At 39.9% G+C, this 21,096-nt stretch overlaps 1 pseudogene; it reads right to left on the reverse strand.

Moving 5' to 3' along the window:
- Positions 1-11,030: 11,030 nt before the first annotated feature.
- LOC129830596 (class I histocompatibility antigen, F10 alpha chain-like) lies at positions 11,031-20,591 on the reverse strand (annotated as a pseudogene).
- Positions 20,592-21,096: the final 505 nt, after the last annotated feature.

A 21,096-nucleotide genomic window follows, 5' to 3' on the forward strand; every position in this document is an offset into this window, starting at 1 on the left:
TTTTGCCAATAAAAACATCAAAAATAAAACAGAATGGAAGAAGGAGTGACTGTTGGGTATGAGGTTGTAGGTGACATGAAAACACACCAGTGGAGGAATTATAATCCAATAGGAGATGAAAGAAGTACAACGTCATCAGGCACCAGAGTGAAATGAGCAAAAATAAATTGAAATAGAAAGTAAAAGTAAATGCCATTGATTATTGACATGTTTTAATGGTGACACTGATGAATAAATCACATTATAGCTTGTTTATATTTATATTATAGCAGTAACAAATATGTTAAACGTAGGCCTCACTAATTCTAACATAGCCTTCACCAGTTCACTAGTCTTCCTCCAGTAGGCAACCGGTCATTCAAATCCTGTCTTTGACATACAAATGTAGGATCTTGTTTGAGACAGTTTGCTACAGCAGGAAAATAATCCTGCTGCAACAGGAAATGGGAATTATTATGTGGATTATAATTCATGGGAATCACGTCTGAAAAGTCAAAGTGGAAATTACAATCTTCAGACGCCTTTTTAAACCTCAAATACACTACACGTTTAACATTTCCTGCATTTCAGGAAAGTTCTCCTGCAACAGGGTGATCAAATTAAGATCCTACATCTGTAGGTCCGGCTTGTCTGCCATGTTTGTTCCCATGGGTGAACTATAATGAGGGTTGTAGTTGTGTTTTTTTCCATACATATCTTATTAGTGATTACAGTAACTGTGGCTGAACAGCTCTGCTGGTGACTGGCCTGAGGTGTCAAAGGTCATGTAGTATAGATGAGAGGACTACAGTATAGCCTATGTACCAAAGATTTAAGGGGAGGATATCTGATGAGGTGTGATGTCTAGTATGAAACATCTGCCCATTCACAGTAACAAACGCTAGTGAATTACTGTAAGTCTCTTCAGCACTAAAGAATGTGACCAGGGTGCATGTTTTCTGTTTGGCTCCTGATTGAAGTTCCTCAAAGCTCAATATGAAGCACAAAGACACATTTAGTAAGTTAGCAAGCATTTGTTTCTGAAAATCAACTGTCAAATAAAAAATGTAATCACACAAAAAATATAACTTACCTCCTCCAACATAGCCTGAGTGCCGGTTGGTTTCTGCTCTCTTTCCAACTCCTTGGCATGATAGCAGACAGTGAAAAGAAAAGGGAAGGGAAAGGGGATATCTAGTCAGTTATACATCTGAATGCATTCAACTGAAATGTGTCTTCTGCATTTAACTCAACCCCTCTGAAATCAGAGAGACAACATACTGGCACTCAGGCCACCTCCAATATGTCTGTTATAAAACTGTAAAGATCTGAGAAAATAATTTGAATACCATTGTTAAGAATAAAACTGCTATTGAATGATGTAGTAGAGCATTACTGAACACCATGGAGTACGGATCACAAAACCCCCGGGATACATGGGGTCTAAAAAGGTGGCATCATTATAGTTTTATCACTAGTTTTATCACTGATGTTAACACTTCCAGGTTTACCTGTGTAGCAGAAAGATAATCCAAAAGCTCAGAAGTTTTTGTTATTGTCTAATTATTAAGACAATAGTGATTCTCCTTATTCCAGGATGTTGACAGTGTGGCACATCATAGCTTTAGAACTTAGTTTGTAACATCTAACAACTTCACTGCTTCAGATTAGCAAAAGTTGAAATAACACATTTTCAGTAAAAACCCATGTTTTTGATTTTCAAACTATTTTAAAACCTATAAACCCAAAATCAGACCCAGTTATTGTAAAAAAGAAAAGAAAAGATTTTTGTTATTGTAGATTTTAGTTGTGCAGTTATTAGTTACAAGAAGTGGTAACAATTTCCTTGACACCCAGCGTCATAACACATTATGACAGGGTCATGACCATGTCATAGTATGTCATAACCTGTTATAATATGGTCATAACACTGTCATGACACATTGTTTTAGGGCGTGTTGATATGTATTGCGTTATTTTATGGCTGGTTGTGACACCTACATAAGACTGTAAAAACCCGCACAACCTACCACACAATGCTAAACATTTCACTACATCGTAGCCTGTGTGTCAACAGTATGTTTCTGATATATATATTTTAAATTGACCATATTAAATGATCATTGTAATTGTGCACAAATTGATGTCAGACATGCACCTACCCCTATGCTCTGTTGCTGATGAATGGGATGAATTCAGGAGCAGATTTCAGAAGCAGGACAAGGCACACTATTTTTGACTGGTGACTGATATAAGGGCATATTTGTGATAGGCATATTTGGCTTATATGATTATGATGTTCATAATGCTTCATGACAGTGTCATAAAGTGTATTTTCTACAAGTTATTAAAAATATTATCAAAAAAACATGACTGAAAGAATTCATTACATCAAAAACAAAGGATTTAAGAGACAAACTTTCAAACAAAAGGAAACATCTTGGTAATGAAAATAATGATTGTAGGTGTCATAAACAGCAATAAAATAACGCAATATATGTCACAACAGGTGTAAATATATGGGTCATGACAGTGTTATGACCATATTATGACAAGTTAAGTCAGCTGTTATGACATATTATGACATAGTTATAACATGTTATGACACTGGATGTCAAGTAAAGTGTTACCCAAGAAGTTATCACCAGATATTGCTGTTTTAGAGAAATGTGTCTTTGTGGCTGGGTGAACATTACTTTGACTCAAACTTCTAGAAGAGTTTTCTGTCTTTCTTTTCTTGTCTCTGCTTCTCTGCTGTAAAGACAGACAGACAGACAGACAGACAGACAGACAGACAGACAGACAGACAGACAGACAGACAGACAGAGGTCAGTGAATAAGATGACTGAAGCTAATACAGCATATTCCACTGAAAAGACTTGAAACAAATCCTTTTTTTAAATATATATATTTTTTAAATGCTACCCCCTTTTTTCTCCCCAATTTCATGGTATCCAATTGGTCGTAGTTACAGTCTTATCTCATCGCTGCAACTCCTGTACGGACTCGGGAGATGCGAAGGTCGAGAGCCATCCACCACCCAACCAAGCCGCACTGCCTCTTGACACAATGCACATCCAACCCGGAAGCCCCTCTGGCAAACTCCCTCTGGCATAGTCTATCTTTATTGTCAACAGAGAACTGGCATTTGATTGGACACACACCAGGAAGTAAGATGGCCAGAGCAGAGACCTAGCTTGCCTTGTTTATCAGATAAAAGTCCCAGGTCATAGAATCCTTCTGGCCACCTTGTTTCTCTGCATTCTGCAAACAGTCAGGAAATGATGTGACATTCCAACTCAGGAAGAATAAAAACAAGATATTTTCTATTGAAAAGCAGCTGATTTCTGTTGACTGGATATACAAAACATATTAAGCCATATCTCAATGCCATTAGAAGTAAAAAATAATAAAAAATAAAAAAAATCTATAAAAGTATTTAGGGTTAAAATCTTTGCTATGGTATTTAGCTTGTTATTTCACACATAAAAAAGAACACATCATGGAATAATGAGTGACTGTTGGGTATGATGTTGTACTGTAGGTGACATGAAAATACACCAGTTATTTTTTATTTTATTTGTATTTATTCATATTTTTTACCTTTATTTAACTAGGCAAGTCAGTTAAGAACAATTCTTATTTACATTGACGGCCTAGGAACAGTGGGTTAACTGCCTTGTTCAGAGGCAGAATGACAGATTATTACCTTGTCAGCTCGGGGATTCGATCTCGCAACCTTCCAGTTACTAGTCCAACACTTATGATCCAATAGGAAATGCTAGTAAATGTCATTGATTATTGAGATGTTAAATGATGATACTGATAAAAATAATTTTATAGCTTGTTTATAGTTAGAACAAATATCTATATGTCTCAAGCTATATCATGGATGGTCAATCCTTACATCCATAGCTCTGTCTATGAATTTGAGAGTGGTAACATTTCTCCAGCCCCATAGCTTTTTACCAAAACAGGGACATGGACGTCCCCTTATTGTTTCTACTGCTTCATATTGTAACCTGCAGTACGCTGTCTATTTTAGTGCAGTTTAATGAAAAGACTGGCCCCTACTACCCTGACCAAGGGCTTTTGGTCTTGCTGGCAAAAGCTAATGTTAACGATCGTCCTGGGAAGAAGGAGAGGACCAAGGTGCAGCGTGGTAAGTGTTCATGTTATAATTTAATTAAGACTGAACACTAAACAAAATAACAACGAGGAAGAACGAAAACGAAACAGTTCTGTATGGTGAAAACACGCAACACAGAAAACAACTACACACAAACAGAGGTGGGAAAAGGCTACCTAAGTATGGTTCTCAATCAGAGACAACGATTGACAGCTGCCTCTGATTGAGAACCACACCCCGCCAAACACATAGAACACAACATAGAATGCCCACCCCAACTCACGCCCTGACCAACCAAAATAGAGACATAAAAAGGATCTCTAAGGTCAGGGCGTGACAGCTAATTCCCTGTCAGTTAGACCAAAGGACTGAAGGCTCTAGTTGAAAGACTAGAGCCTTGTATGTAAGAAACACCTACATACACCCATGTTACAATTTAATATTTCATATATCTTTGTTGTTGTTGATGTAGGAAGACACCTCATAACGGCTAACATCAGGGGTACCCTTGTGTCATGAACGGGGTATGAAAAGGAGGTCCTCAGCCCCGATGACAGCGGCTGCTGCTGTTACAGGACTACATGTGTCTGTAGTTAAGGTATGGGTGGGGAGTGAGATAGAGGTGGAATTAGGGACATGTTGTCACGTCTGCTCCTCCCCTCTTACTTCGCCAGAGTACTAGCCACCAGTCCTGGGATTCATCATTACGCTCACCTGTTATCATTATGACTCCATTACCTTCCTCATCTCCTCCCCTTTATATGTCACTCGTCCCATGTTCACTCACCAGTTGGTATTGTTCTTGTGTATCGGCATTCTGCCTTATGTTAGTGTCATGTTCTTGGTTTTGTTGTTTTATTAAAATGTTTCACCTGCTTCCGACTCACCGCCCCATCATTACACATGTGACGACAGGGATGGTGGATTTTGAGGGGTCAGTGACAAAAGGGGTTAGGGGGACAAATTGATTTATGGGAGAGTGGGGAAAGAAATAGGCTGCGCTCCAATACCCTGCATCCAGAAGTGTTCACACTTTCATTTGACCTCATGTATTTAAAAGCATTGGATTGGTGCAAACATAATATGGAGACATTCCACCACAGCACAAGACCACTGGACGACCCCAGGCCAAGTGTTTGCTTTCCTAACCCCCTGTTTAATTTGAATATTGTGAAAAAATAATAAACAATTCACCACCTAAAACACTGCAGATGAGGCAGAATCAGGCAACAGTGTAAAATCATGTTTAATTACAAATCAAATCTTATTTGTCACATGCACCGAATATAACAGGTGTAGACCTTACAGTGAAATGCTCACTGTAAACGGCATTTTATTAACACAGAAGTTAAACAGTGTTATGTTTTAATGTTTTTAGTTGAGTTACATCTAATGACAATGCTTTCCTTTCAAATTACAGAACCAGATTGGAAACTATGGGCATTCACTTAATGCCTCCTGCAGCACTCAGCGCCGCAAAGCTGCTGGTTATAAGCGCAGTGCGTAACGGTTTTCGTTGTCTGAAGAAGAGGAAGAGGAATCATCGGACCAAAGCGCAGCATGGTAAGTGTTCATGCTTTTATTTTTAACTGAACACTATAACAAAAATAACAAAGAGAATAACCGAAACAGTCCTGTAAGGAGCAAAACACCAAACAGAAATGAACTACCCACAAATACTATGTGGGAAAAAGCTACCTAAGTATGGTTCCCAATCAGAGACAACGATAGACAGCTGTCCCGGATTGAGAACCATACCCGGCCAAAACAAAGAAATACAAAAACATAGAAAAAAAGAACATAGAATGCCCACCCTAATCACACCCTGACCAAACCAAAATAGAGACATAAAAAGCTCTAATGTCAGGGAGTGACACAGTGTGTCTGCATGTAACTTGTTTTGCTCAGAGGTGCTGAAGGGGAAAGGTATGTATTCTCCGATGAATGTGTATCCCAACATAGAAAATGTAGTCCTACATTCAGATGTGAAATGTTTAGAATCATTTTCATCTCTCCATTCTATGATGAGTCTTTCCACAGTATTCCTTTTTTAGTCAGAAAAATATGATATATTCCTCATTTCAAATCAAATCAAATGTATTTATATAGCCCTTCGTACATCAGCTGATATCTCAAAGTGCTGTACAGAAACCCAGCCTAAAACCCCTAACAGCAAGCAATGCAGGTGTAGAAGCACGGTGGCTAGGAAAAACTCCCTAGAAAGGCCAAAACCTAGGAAGAAACCTAGAGAGGAACCAGGCTATGAGGGGTGGCCAGTCCTCTTCTGGCTGTGCCGGGTGGAGATTATAACAGAACATGGCCAAGATGTTCAAATGTTCATAAATGACCAGCATGGTCAAATAATAATAATCACAGTAGTTGTCGAGGGTGCAGCAAGTCAGCACCTCAGGAGTAAATGTCAGTTGGCTTTTCATAGCCGATCATTAAGAGTATCTCTACCACTCCTGCGGTCTCTAGAGAGTTGAAAACAGCAGGTTTTAAATAAGACTGTTTCCTGCTGGATTCTTTTTTAAAAGGGGTTTTAAAGTAAAAGTATTATTTAAAAACTATATTAACTGCCCAACGACAATAATCATAATAATAATCATTCATTTTAATTTGGCGGACGCCTTTCAGGACACTCAAGGACATCTTACATTAAAAGGAGGCCTACATAAAGTGAAGTGTGATACATGAAGTCATAAAATCAAGTGCATCAATCAACAGTGGAATATAACATCTAAATAATCTAAATTCAAAGGACCAGACAAAACAGGACAGATCAAAAGAGAAGGGAGGGGTTGGGAAGAGGATACACACCTGGTTTAGGGTAAGGGTTTGGTTTAAGGTGGTAGGGTTGGTTTAGGGTAAGGGTTTGGTTTAAGATGGAGAAGGAGAGTTGGAGGGCTGGAGGTCATACTTTTGCCATATTTATGATTCAACTTCTTCTCTTGTCCTCTCAAGGCATGCCAACCTTTACAAATAATGGGAATCTTCTGGCCACTGGGAAACACTGGCAATTTATAGAGAGAACCCCACACACCAATAACGAGACACACCTGGGCACAATCACAGTTAGGTGACGGATTTCACACCAATAAATAATCGACTTGGGTATTCCACAATGTTCAATTAGAGAACAATTTAAAAGTTAATTGTTTTATTACACATGTACTCTTCATTTCATAAAGCAATTTGTTTTCCAACATACAGTGGGGCAAAAAAGTATTTAGTCAGCCACCAATTGTGCAAGTTCTCCCACTTAAAAATATGAGAGAGGCCTGTAATTTTCATCATAGGTACACTTCAACTATGACAGACAAAATTAGAAAAAAAAATCCAGAAAATCCCATTGTAGGATTTTTAATGAATTTATTTGCAAATTATGGCGGAAAATAAGCATTTGGTCACCTACAAACAAGCAAGATTTCTGGCTCTCGCAGACCTGTAACTTCTTCTTTAAGAGGCTCCTCTGTCCTACACTCGTTACCTGTATTAATGGCACCTGTTTGAACTTGTTATCAGTATAAAAGACACCTGTCCACAACCTCAAACAGTCACACTCCAAACTCCACTATGGCCAAGACCAAAGAGCTGTCAAAGGACACCAGAAACAAAATTGTAGACCTGCACCAGGCTGGGAAGACTGAATCTGCAATAGGTAAGCAGCTTGGTTTGAAGAAATCAACTGTGGGAGCAATTATTAGGAATAGAAGACATACAAGACCACTGATAATCTCCCTTGATCTGGGGCTCCACGCAAGATCTCACCCCGTGGGGTCAAAATGATCACAAGAAGGGTGAGCAAAAAGAACCACACGGGGGGACCTAGTGAATGACCTGCAGAGAGCTGGGACCAAAGTAACAAAGCCTACCATCAGTAACACACTACGCCGCCAGGGATTCAAATCCTGCAGTGCCAGACGTGTCCCCCTGCTTAAGCCAGTACATGTCCAGGCCCGTCTGAAGTTTGCTAGAGAGCATTTGGATGATCCAGAAGAAGATTGGGAGAATGTCATATGGTCAGATGAAACCAAAATATAACTTTTTGGTAAAAACTCAACTCGCCGTGTTTGGAGGACAAAGAATGCTGAGTTGCATCCAAAGAACACCATACCTACTGTGAAGCATGGGGGTGGAAACATCATGCTTTGGGGCTGTTTTTCTGCAAAGGGACCAGGACGACTGATCCGTGTAAAGGAAAGAATGAATGGGGCCATGTATCGTGAGATTTTGAGTGAAAACCTCCTTCCATCAGCAAGGGCATTGAAGATGAAATGTGGCTGGGTCTTTCAGCATGACAATGATCCCAAACACACCGCCCGGGCAACGAAGGAGTGGCTTCGTAAGAAGCATTTCAAGGTCCTGGAGTGGCCTAGCCAGTCTCCAGATCTCAACCCCATAAATCTTTGGAGGGAGTTAAAAGTCTGTGTTGCCCAGCAACAGCCCCAAAACACCACTGCTCTAGAGGAGATCTGCATGGAGGAATGGGCCAAAATACCAGCAACAGTGTGTTTAAGTCTTCACAAGGTTTTCAGAAAACGTTTGACCTCTGTCATTGCCAACAAAGGGTATATAACAAAGTATTGAGAAACTTTTGTTATTGACCAAATACTTATTTTCCACCATAATTTGCAAATAAATTCATTAAAAATCCTACAATGTGATTTTCTGGAATTGTTTTTCTCATTTTGTCTGTCATAGTTGAAGTGTACCTATGATGAAAATGGCCTCTCTCATATTTTTAAGTCGGAAAACTTGCACAATTGGTGGCTGACTAAATACTTTTTTGCCCCACTGTATTTAGAAAGAGGTTAAGCTACGCATGACTAAATCGCTTAAGTGTCTGTTTAATGCTGTATATTACCATATATTATATGTGGACTATATCTTTATAATACTGAAACAGTCATGGGTCACGTGTGTTTTATAACCTACTGTCATGACGTTGCCTGCTTGGGTATAGCAAGCCCCATCCCCCTCTCCCTGCCCCCTACAACTAGGCTGCTGTGGTCACAGAGAGACGTTGTAAATTCCTGAGAATCTCCTCATGGCCAAACAGTATTAGAGAGAGGGTACACTTTCAGAACAAAGGGATTTCTTCCACGTCACAGAACTTGAGGTACGAACACATTTCATGTTCCTGAAAAAGTATAAAGGATCGGTGAAGATTCCAGCTATTAACTGGTCCGTTTGTCACAACTTGGGAGACTGTGTGGCTACAGTACCATACCACTGTTTATATAATAGCCTCAGATATGAGGTTTACATCTAATTGTTGTATACGATGAATGAGTGAGTATGATACTGTTTGTATAATTGTGTAATATGATTTTGGACTGTTTAATGAAGAAAAATCCAATCCCTTTTGATTTGAACTAAATCTGAGGACCCGCCCCTGAGCCCAGTTGGGTAAGACATGCTGGGACAGCCCCTTTCTGCAATTCCTAATAAAAACTCAACTTGAGAAATTATCACTAGACCATGTTTTTTCTCCATTAGGAGGAGAACGAAGGTTGTGTACCACTGCTGAATCTGTTAACCATACCACGTGGTTAAACTCTTAGACGAATAAGAACAAGTCTTTGATATTGACTACTAGTCTGCAGCTAGGAATTCGGTATCATTGAACGCGAAGAACGACAACCGCCGAAACATCCATTCTATAACGAATGTCACTCTGAACTATCTCCTCTAACCAAGACAGAGAAAGACGGACGAAACTCTCCAACAGAAACAAACTTTTCTCCAGCGATCAAGACGACACACTGAGCGTAAATATATATATATTGATTGCAGTTGTTCCCTAATGAGTGAGCGTTCATGTGTAAAGGATTAGCATGTCAATTGTTATAATTATGAACTCTGTAGTAACTTCTTAGTCGAACAAGCCGCCATGCCGGTTCAGCCCACTAGGGCTTATTCTCCTACCATTTCATGTAACCATTTTAAGTTTGTTTGTTTGCTTATGCATTTCTGTGAATTACTTAGTTAGTAATAAATAAATGATTTAAGACAATTGATGTAGGGATGACTCATAGTGAAGACTGGGTTCGTGCAGATAACCAACAATTTACGACGTTTGGAATGAGACTAACGTGAGGTAAAGTAAATAATTAATTCAAAGACTAATTGATCAGATAAAATATCTGAAAAGTTATTTTAGGAAATGATAACTTTGTAATCTGAATATTTTTCTTTGGTGCCCCAACTTCATAGTTAATTAGTTACGTTATTAATCAGTTAATCAGTTAATCAGTTTAATAACTAATTACAGAGAATCTTTGATAAAAACTATAAGTCTTCAATTTAATGATAGTAAAGACACGACACTACTGTATCTGGCCTGTTAGTCAGTTGAATATCTGGTTAAAAAGTGAAACAGCATGCGCCTTAGCTCTGTCACAGTAGAACTGTAGCCCGTGGAGCTGGAGAAAGAGCACTCATTGTCTTGTACCACCACATCTGTACAAGAACTGGAGATTTGTGCCAGTTTTTATACGTTTTTGTGTGATATTTTGGGGGGCTGTCAAAGTGGTGCTCCTGAGTGGCGCAGCGGTCTAAGGCACTGCATCTCAGCGCTAGAGGCGTCACTACAGACCCTGGTTTGATCCCGCGCTGTATCACAACCGGCCGTGATTGGGAGTCCCATAGGGCGGCTCACAGTTTGCCCAGCGTCGTCCGGGTTAGGCCGGGGTAGGCTGTCATTGTAAAATAATAATTTGTTCTTAACTGACTTGCCTAGTTAAATAAAGGTTAAATAAAAACATTTAAATAAAATAAAGTCTGGGCGTTCCACGTTGTAACGGGATAAGGCAAAATTAACACAGCTCCTGCAGCGTTTAAAACGTTCAATAGGACCTCCATTTGAGACTGCAGAGCCAACTAGGCTATCTCTCTCTTTACATGGAATCTGGCAGGATCAGACAGTTGCGTTCACAGCAACTGAGCCCAAGTCGTGGGATCCAAAATCTAAAAGTATATCAAATCAAACTTTACAAGGAAACAGACACAACTTTACAAAAACAATAAACCGAGGTCTCTTGTTCAACGTTCAACATACGTCAGGCTCTGATGGCATGAAGGTCCCCACATACAGCTGTCTGGAACAAAGCCTGAAACAGAGATAAACGTCATGTTATTATTGACTCTGGCTTTGTTGAAATATTACAAGAGAACATCATGTATGACAGTATTCTGAATCCTGTATTCCTACTGCAGACGTCACACAACATGACTCTTTATTTACATGAATCAGATCAAATCAAACACACTTCTACCATCACTAATTAGACTGTACAATAGTATTACTTGTAAACCAGTACTATGGCTACTACTTCTAAACTACATCACAACTGATAATATCTAATATGACAGTGTATCCTACATATGACAATAGAAAGAGGTCTTTCTCTCCTCACACCTTTCTCGTTCTTCTACATCTTCCTCCACATGACGACCCCAACAACAACAACAACAACGACCAGGAGAGCTACAGCAACTCCAATGATGGGGCCGGAGCCAATGGTGTTTGGTTCATTTGCACCTGTAATAATCAGAACAGAGCATTCAGACAATAATGCTAGATTATACATTTTTATCTCAAATTAATTCCAAGCAGCATCCCTCAATGTTGATAAAAATGTCAGGAGGTCAATGAGAACATGCAGTCAGACAGGTAGCTGTACTGAGCAGATGAGTGAACAAATGAGGAATAATGGGTACATTCAGTAGGAGGGTTGGGTATAGTGTACATTTTAATATCTCCCTCTTACCCCTGTTGGTCTGGATCTCAGACTCAGTCAGAACCTTGATGAAGTCCTCCTTGATACCAGTGACCTGAACCACACACTGATACTTGTTGTTCTTCCACTCCTCAGACGTCACTGTGAGGTGGGTGCTTTTCTGGAAGGTTCCATCATCGTTGGGAAGAGTCTCTCCATTCTCCACATCTTCATGGTGTTCTTGTCCATCTTTTATCCAGACTACCTTGACTCCACTGGGGTAGAAACCTGTAGCGTGGCAGGTCACTGGAGAGGAGGGAGTCTTCTGGAGCAGAGACACTGAGGGAGGGACTGGAGAGAGAGAAGGGGGGAACGGAAGAGAGTGTAGTGTAATGTTGAGAGGGGTAATAGACAGACTGTCACGTTCCTGACCTGTTTTCTGTTATTGTTGTATGTGTTAGTCGGTCAGGGCGTGAGTTTGGGTGGGCAGTCTATGTTATGTGTTTCTATGTTGGTTGATGGGTGACCTGATATGGTTCTCAATTAGAGGCAGGTGGTTTACGTTTCCTCTGATTGAGAGCCATATTAAGGTAGGTGGTTTCACATTGTTTGTTGTGGGTGGTTGTTTCCTGTGTCTGTGTATGTTGCGCCACACGGGACTGTTTCGGTTTGTTTGTTCGTTCTGTGTAGTCATTTTTCCTGTTCGTGCGTTCTTCGTTACATGTAAGTTCTTACGTCCAGGTCTGTCTACATCGTTTTGTTATTTTGTTTAGTATCAAGGATAGTTCGTTTTTTGTCTTGTTTAAATAAATAATATGTCATTTCACAACGCTGCGTTTTGGTCGAATCCCTGCTCTTCGGATGAAGAGGAGGAAATCCGTTACACAGACGCACACAGATAGAGATGGGAAAGAAAATGAAAGAGAGGGTAGCAGTAGAGAGAAAATCACAGACAGGTTAGCAGTAGAGAGAAAATTACAGAGAGGGTAGCAGTAGAGAGAAAATCACAGACAGGTTAGCAGTAGAGAGAAAATTACAGAGAGGGTAGCAGTAGAGATAAAATGACAGAGGGTAACAGTAGAGAGAAAATGACAGAGATGGTAGCAGTAGAAAGAGAATGACAGATAAATGATACATGTTTTTAAAGATAATGCTAATCTCATGTGACTTAAAAACAACTGATTTTGAAATGATTCCTGAAAATGAAATATCACATAATTCCTGTCAGTGGAGTTCCGTCACGTCATGCGTCTCTGTACCTGTCCTCTTCAGAGTGCTCTTCCCATAGTCCAGATACTTCTTCAGCCAATCAATGCAGGTCTGGGTGAGGTAGCGTTTCTGCTGCTCATTGTAAGCTATGTCTCTGTCCCACTTGTGTTTGGTGATGACTGCCTGTGGTGTTGGAGCGATCCATGTCTTGGTCTTCAGGTCAAATGCCACACAATCCTCTCCATCATATCCAAACTGCATAAACCCCTCTGTGACTCCAGTGTCCTCGTCCCACTCACAGCCGTACATATTCTGAACAATATGCACACCTGAGAGACAGAGGGGGGAGGATCATTAACACTGTGCATTGCTCCATCTGTTCTTCAGATTCAGTCTGCCAGTGGGATCTATATCATCATGTATTAGTTGTTCAACCAGACTGGAATAAAACAGATCAGCTCAGACCTCTACAGTGTGATGATGATGTCACACCTTCACCACAGAGACAGAGAGGTGATGAGGAGACTCAGTGTGGATCCATTCTACACCAGCTGATGTTGGCTTGGTTCTATCTACTGTGTTGAAGATCCACATTGTGTTCAGTACAGTAGTGTTATTCTAACAAATGGATGTTGTGTAGGACTGTAGTTTTCAGTGAGGTGTGTAAATGAATAAAACACTGTTGATAAATGAAGACCGTCCTCTAGTGATGATGTCAGAGATAGAGGAAGTGCAAGAGGATCCTCTGGTCAGTCAGGTACAACAGGAGAGAGAGATGGAGAGACTAACATGAGGAAGATTATCTCTCAATGGCGCACGTTGTCTCCTCTCCTCCCTGCTGCAGCAAACAGGCACCACAACACAGCAAGTGTTTATCACGCTGTCCGTGCTGCTGAAGATGCAACATAATTACAGCCATTTAGTTTCTTACTTGTTTCTCTGACTGAAAAGATATGAAATCGTTTAGAAAAAACATTCCCTATTCTCTCAACCCTTGCTCTCTTTACGTGCAACAGGTATGCTCGGCATGCACGTGACAAATAGAGCATGACCTAGCCTATCATAATCCCATGAATAAATTGGTTTTCACAAACTCCGAACACCAAAACACAGCAAAATGGATGTGGAGGACGTGAAAAAGAAACTTGAAACAGGGGAATGTTTACTGTTTGCTCTGATGGGAAAGGGGAAGTCAGATGTGTGGAAGACATGTGACTTAGTTGTAGAAACTACTGCAGATCATGAAAAAGGAGGGTGGAGGAGCAAGTACTGTCTGAGTATTATGTGTGACAAACAGGTGCTGTTAGATTACAATATTATTTGGAACAACACTGAATAAATTATAAGTGTACCAGAGGGTCTGTTCTAACGAGATAAATAAATATATAAAGCCTTTATTACAACAAAGACTAAAAACAGTTGCATGCATTCGTGAATTACGGTTTATTTCTTGTTTAGGCTAATTATTCAAAGCTCCCTTTGTTATTTTGTTTTAAAACAAAAATGCTTAATTGCATTTCGAAGCACGAATGACTCGTCTGTGTGATGACATGAACCAATGATTGATTGATACAGTAGCCTATATGTTGAAATAAGCCTCAGTAAGTTACGGTATTAATAATAAACAGGACACGCTCTTAGCCCTACAGCTCGATGGTGATTATACAAGGATACTACTTTACTAAGCCTACTAATGATAATGACATTCGTATTATAATGATGATCATAATAATAATAGTAATAATAACAACGAGGAGGAGATCAAGAAAAGGAGGGTATAGGAACAAGAGCTGCCTGCATATTGTGTGACAAACAGGTGCCGTTAAATTACAATGTAATTGTTCTGCCCGTTTGGAACAGTTTTGATGGATCCTGTTAGAATGTAACACGCTTCAAGTTAAACTGTAGTTAGTTTGTATCCTGTTTAGTGAATGATTACTGTGAGTATTAATGGAGTTTAGACCATGAAACTGTGTGAATACTAATTTAGTAAGGTTGACCTAATCAGATAAGAGGAAATTGCCTAGGATCAGAGAGCAGTGTCAGGCCCAGGACAATGAAGATGGACAGGGTGTGATTCTGACATCTGGTTAAACAAAGAGAGGACCATGGACATTCCACAGGGGAGAGAAGGGAAACTCATTGGGGTCATAAAATGTATAGCTGGTGTAACGCTCTGGGTGTCGGGGGGTGTGAAGTCAGACGCAGGAACAGCAGAGAGTTCAATATAGTGCCTTTTAATGCACAACCGGCAAAACAATGTCCACACGGAAACACTGGGTGTACCAAACAAATGTCCCAATACACAGTCCAAAATACAATCGAGGAACGATACAAACACGTTCATCTACTCCCGAATCCAAAACTACAACTGAACAATCCCGCACAAAGAAACGTACGGGCTGGCTGACTAATAAAGCCCAACTAATTATAATTACCTAAACACAGGTGCAACAAATAAACACAAAAGGAGGGGGAGTAAAAAGAGTCAGTGGCAGCTAGTAGGCTGGTGACGACGACCGCCGAGCGCCACTCGAACGGGAAGGGGAGTCACCTTCGGTCGGAGTCGTGACAGTTGGAGAGGTGACACCTACAAGGGAAGAGTATAACAAAACGTATACCTGGGGAGGTGACTCCTACAAGGGAAGAGTATAATAAAATGTACAGCTGGGGAGGTGACGCCTACAAGGGAAGAGTATAATAAAATGTATAGCTGGAGAGGTGACTCCTACAAGGGAAGAGTATAATAAAATGTACAGCTGGGGAGGTGACGCCTACAAGAGAAGAGTATAATAAAATGTCTAGCTGGGGAGATGACGCCTACAAGAGAAGAGTATAATAAAACGTACAGCTGGAGAGGTGACGCCTACAAGGGAAGAGTATAATAAAACGTATAGCTGGAAAGGTGACGCCTACAAGGGAAGAGTATAATAAAATGTCTAGCTGGGGAGGTGACGCCTACAAAAGAAGAGTATAATAAAATGTCTAGCTGGGGAGATGACGCCTACAAGAGAAGAGTATAATAAAATGTCTAGCTGGGGAGATGACGCCTACAAGAGAAGAGTATAATAAAATGTCTAGCTGGGGAGATGACGCCTACAAGAGAAGAGTATAATAAAATGTATAGCTGGAGAGGTGACGCCTACAAGGGAAGAGTATAATAAAACGTACAGCTGGGGAGGTGACGCCTACAAGGGAAGAGTATAATAAAATGTATAGCTGGGGAGGTGACTCCTACAAGGGAAGAGTATAATAAAACGTATAGCTGGGGAGGTGACGCCTACAAGGGAAGAGTATAATAAAATGTATAGCTGGGGAGGTGACTCCTACAAGGGAAGAGTATAATAAAACGTATAGCTGGAGAGGTGACGCCTACAAGGGAAGAGTATAATAAAACGTACAGCTGGGGAGGTGACGCCTACAAGGGAAGAGTATAATAAAATGTATAGCTGGGGAGGTGACTCCTACAAGGGAAGAGTATAATAAAACGTACAGCTGGGGAGGTGACGCCTACAAGAGAAGAGTATAATAAAATGTCTAGCTGGGGAGATGACGCCTACAAGAGAAGAGTATAATAAAATGTCTAGCTGGGGAGATGACGCCTACAAGAGAAGAGTATAATAAAATGTATAGCTGGAGAGGTGACGCCTACAAGGGAAGAGTATAATAAAACGTACAGCTGGGGAGGTGACGCCTACAAGGGAAGAGTATAATAAAATGTATAGCTGGGGAGGTGACTCCTACAAGGGAAGAGTATAATAAAACGTATAGCTGGGGAGGTGACGCCTACAAGGGAAGAGTATAATAAAATGTATAGCTGGGGAGGTGACTCCTACAAGGGAAGAGTATAATAAAACGTATAGCTGGAGAGGTGACGCCTACAAGGGAAGAGTATAATAAAACGTACAGCTGGGGAGGTGACGCCTACAAGGGAAGAGTATAATAAAATGTATAGCTGGGGAGGTGACTCCTACAAGGGAAGAGTATAATAAAACGTACAGCTGGGGAGGTGACGCCTACAAGGGAAGAGTATAATAAAATGTATAGCTGGGGAGGTGACTCCTACAAGAGAAGAGTATAATAAAATGTATAGCTGGGGAGGTGACGCCTACAAGGGAAGAGTATAATAAAATGTATAGCTGGAGAGTTGACACCTACAAGAGAAGAGTATAAAATGTGTTGTGTAAACATTTAGAAAGTTCTCAGCTGACTGTATCCTTGGTAGTAAACACTTATCTTGAGCTTTAAGTCTGAATTCCTTATTGCAAAAAGGTTGCAATAGCATTTTTCTTTTTAACAGTTTAAACACTCATTCAATTATAAGTAATATCAGAGAGTCTCTTCTAATGAAAAACATTTTTAAAGCACAACAAATATTTAGAGACTTTTTTTAAATTCTGACATTTTGCAGTTGCATGAGGCTTGGTGCTCATGGAATCAGTAGGCTATTAAACAAACACTCAAACAGGCAAAGGAATTTGTATCTGTCTTATTTATGGGTGATTTATGAAGTAAAGAAACATTTAAAAGTTAGGATATTGATTATAGACCTAATTAAGTTAGGGTTTCCTTTCTCCTCAATTTTGTTAGACAATTAAGGCAGGGCCTGTTTCCTCATCTCCTCTGCATGGTTCTCAACACCAATATGCTGGTTAACTTTGCTATTATGGATATAGCAACATATAGGGAAAGGCGCCAATTCAACAGCACACGTTTCAGAATCCTGGAATGCGACCGCTCTCCAAAGCGGGAGAAAGAGCATTTGTTATAAAATAACACTATATTTATTAGTGTTGCACCATTATTCTTAGATAATAGAAACATATACAATTTCAGTAACACATGTCTTTGATGGACTGTGCCATCACCCAATGGATGAGTCTACTGAGACAGGAGCCAATCAGACAGGTGGTTTGTGCAACATGAAAAAAACTGCTTGAATAAAGAAATCTCGGTCAACCAAAAGCCTTTCGACCAAACAGTCGACTAAAATGGGGTAAGCCCTTAGAAGAGAGTTCCCCTGAGAGACCTGATCAGCTCCAGCAGCAGAGCCCACAGGGAGTCACTGGGAGCTTTGGTCCATTAGAACAGAGAAGACCAAAGACATCATCATCATCATGTACTAGTGCTCTGCTTCTCTCTACTGTCCCATCAGATCAGAGAGACACTCAGAGGCTGAGGAGACTACAGCTCTACTGCGGGGGCCAGAGGGGGAACACACGGCTGAGCCGTGTGGATAACACAGTTCTACAGTAAGTGGGGGTCTATTTATCTGATCTACTGTCCCACAATGCAACCCTGCGGACTAAAGCATAAGACAACTGACTGAGCACACCTAGCGCTATAATAAAGCATCCGCTTAGCTATCAAACAACCCACCACTTTGAATAAACAAACAAATTAGTTTAACACTTACAGTATTACTACTGTAATAACCAAGAAAAACAGTCCAAATAATGAATACATTTATCCCCAAAAACATAGTTAGGGTTAACTCACCTCCAGTCTGATTGAAGCGTTGTTTTAGAATCTCTACGTCAGTTTTAAAGACCTGCTGCGATCCACCAAAAATCTGTGCATTTCTCTTCCAGAAGTCTGCATCAACTGCTCCTTTCACCCACTCCTGTCGGGGGATCACCTCCTTGATTTCGTTGTCAAAGTAATTGACCTGTTGCCCATCCACTGAACCCACAACTACAAATTCTGGAAACTCTGGTATTCCAAATGTTGCTGTGTAGATGTACTGATAGGAATGTACTCCTGGAAAAGAGTAGTGTACGAGTCACTCATTATGATATGCTCGCTATTTACCATTCCTTTTTGATTTAATGCAATGCCTAGTGTTGCATTTGCAGTTGATTCCCTATTTGAACTCCACCTACCACAGTACAAGCTCCTGAACTGATTAAAAGGGTGGCAATAAACCGATCTTAACTGAATGGTTTAGCATGTTTATAAATGTATCTAAAAGTACAATTTTATTTGAAGCTTTTAATTCGCCAGGGTTTGAATAGCTTGCACTACAATTGTTGAAAGATTAAAACAAAGTTAAAAATTATTTCCCCCTTGATACAGTATCATACCAGAAACACCTGGTTGGACATGACTAACATGGTCACCAGGAGGGATCAGCCAATGAAGTTGGAATTCCCACGGCAGGTAGTCTAGTGGTTAAGAGTGTTGGGCCAATAACCAAAAGGTTGCTGTTTTGAATTCCTAAACCGATTAGGTGAAAAATCTGTCAATGTGCTCTTGAGCAAGGCAATTAACACTAATTGCTTCTGTAAGTCGCTCTGGATAAGAACGTCTGCTAAATGACTCAAATCTAAATGTAGTTGACTACATTAATGATGGAATCCTTCAATCGCGCTGACAATGCTAATATGACCTTTTGGACACTAGAGGCCTCTATCGTTCTCTATGGGTCACAATGACTGAAATTAATTTTGTGGTGCAGTAGTGGCCATTGTTGGTACTTGGCATTAAACTCATAGACATTAAACAGAGTAACGTTACCGCTGTATGTTTCACTGCAAGTACAGATCATTGGGAGTAATGTGTTTATTAAACATAATTACAATTCGCTTACACATAATGAGCCATGAAACGATTTGCTCCTCTGAGTAAATTAATGTCATTTCCTGATTATAAACTTCTGGCAGAACACGTTGTTGGCTTCTAATGTAAAACACATAAGATTCTCACTTACGTTACCAACCAAGACATACATCTGAGAAAACAAATGTATCCCACAGAGTCTCAATTCTATGTCATATGCAGCATTTAAGTTATATTCTTCAATAATCAATAGGCCCATTGAAATATTAATTGAACAGCAGTATTGTAGGCTACCTTAATTAAAGGGGTATATTAAAAACAGGGTAAAAATGACCGAATGCCATCATGACCTTCTAAAAACATTTGATGGCACCTTGTTTTCACTGGACACATGTATCTAAACATCTAGGCCTTAACTGGTATTAGCATTGACTGTGTAACACTGTATATGTAATAACGTTAGTTGTGGATTATCTCTTCGGGAAAATTATGACATCTAAACAAAAACGTGAGGTGCAAACAACACATTCATCTAATTTTAAATGTGACATTTTAAAGCAGAATTATAGCCTAGGCTATATACTTTACCTGCATATGCCGCGTGAACGAAAAATAGTAGGCCTATGCCTAAAACGACAAAGCTCCTCATCTTGATTCGTTGTTGAAAAATATTAAATTACATTCAAGTGAAATTGCGTCCTATACTCCTGAGCACCTTAGTCCTCCGCCGATGTTTTGCGCCGAAAGCAACTAACCAGGGACAGAATGGCTTGGCATTAATATACTATTACTTTTGAGCCAATGAAAATTCAGTAGTCAGCTGCATCATTAAAAACTAGGATGGGTGAAGCTTCTTAAGTAGAATCTCGAAACTGAAAGTATTATCCGGAGTGTGTAGCCTGCATACAATTAAAGGGGCAACTTGCGATTTGTACATCAATTTATGGTCTTTGAAATTAATTTCTAATAGTCCTACCCCTTGATTGATCCATGCCTCATAAGCTTAGTTCAACTCTCATACCTCATCAGAACCCATACATGCTTGTTTTACTTTACGTAATTGTAATCAAACACTGTGTAGCCTGAAAACGTGGCTAAAACTAATTTTGATATCATGGATGGACAGTCCTTGCATCCATAGCTCGGGTCTATGAATATGAGAGTGGTTAGCTTTCTTCAGCCAAATTGCCAAAATATTGGCTTTATTATTGGTTGATCGCAGATTGGCCCTTTAACATCAATTAGAAACTGGTTTCTAGCAGATTATTTGGAGTATTATGTGTGAGTACATCAATGAAAAAGAAACAAATTCAATGTGTAAAATATTTCTGTAATGGCTGTATATCTCTTCATCCTCATCTGACTAGGAGAGGCGAGAAGGATCGGAGGACCAATACGCAGAGTGATAAATTTCCATGTTTTAATATAATCCACGAAAACAAGACACAATACAAAATAACTAAAGAAGTAACCGAAACAGTCCCTTGTGGCGACAAA

This window comes from Salvelinus fontinalis, chromosome 32, assembly GCF_029448725.1.
Source record: "Salvelinus fontinalis isolate EN_2023a chromosome 32, ASM2944872v1, whole genome shotgun sequence".
NCBI classification, from domain to species: Eukaryota; Metazoa; Chordata; class Actinopteri; order Salmoniformes; family Salmonidae; genus Salvelinus; species Salvelinus fontinalis.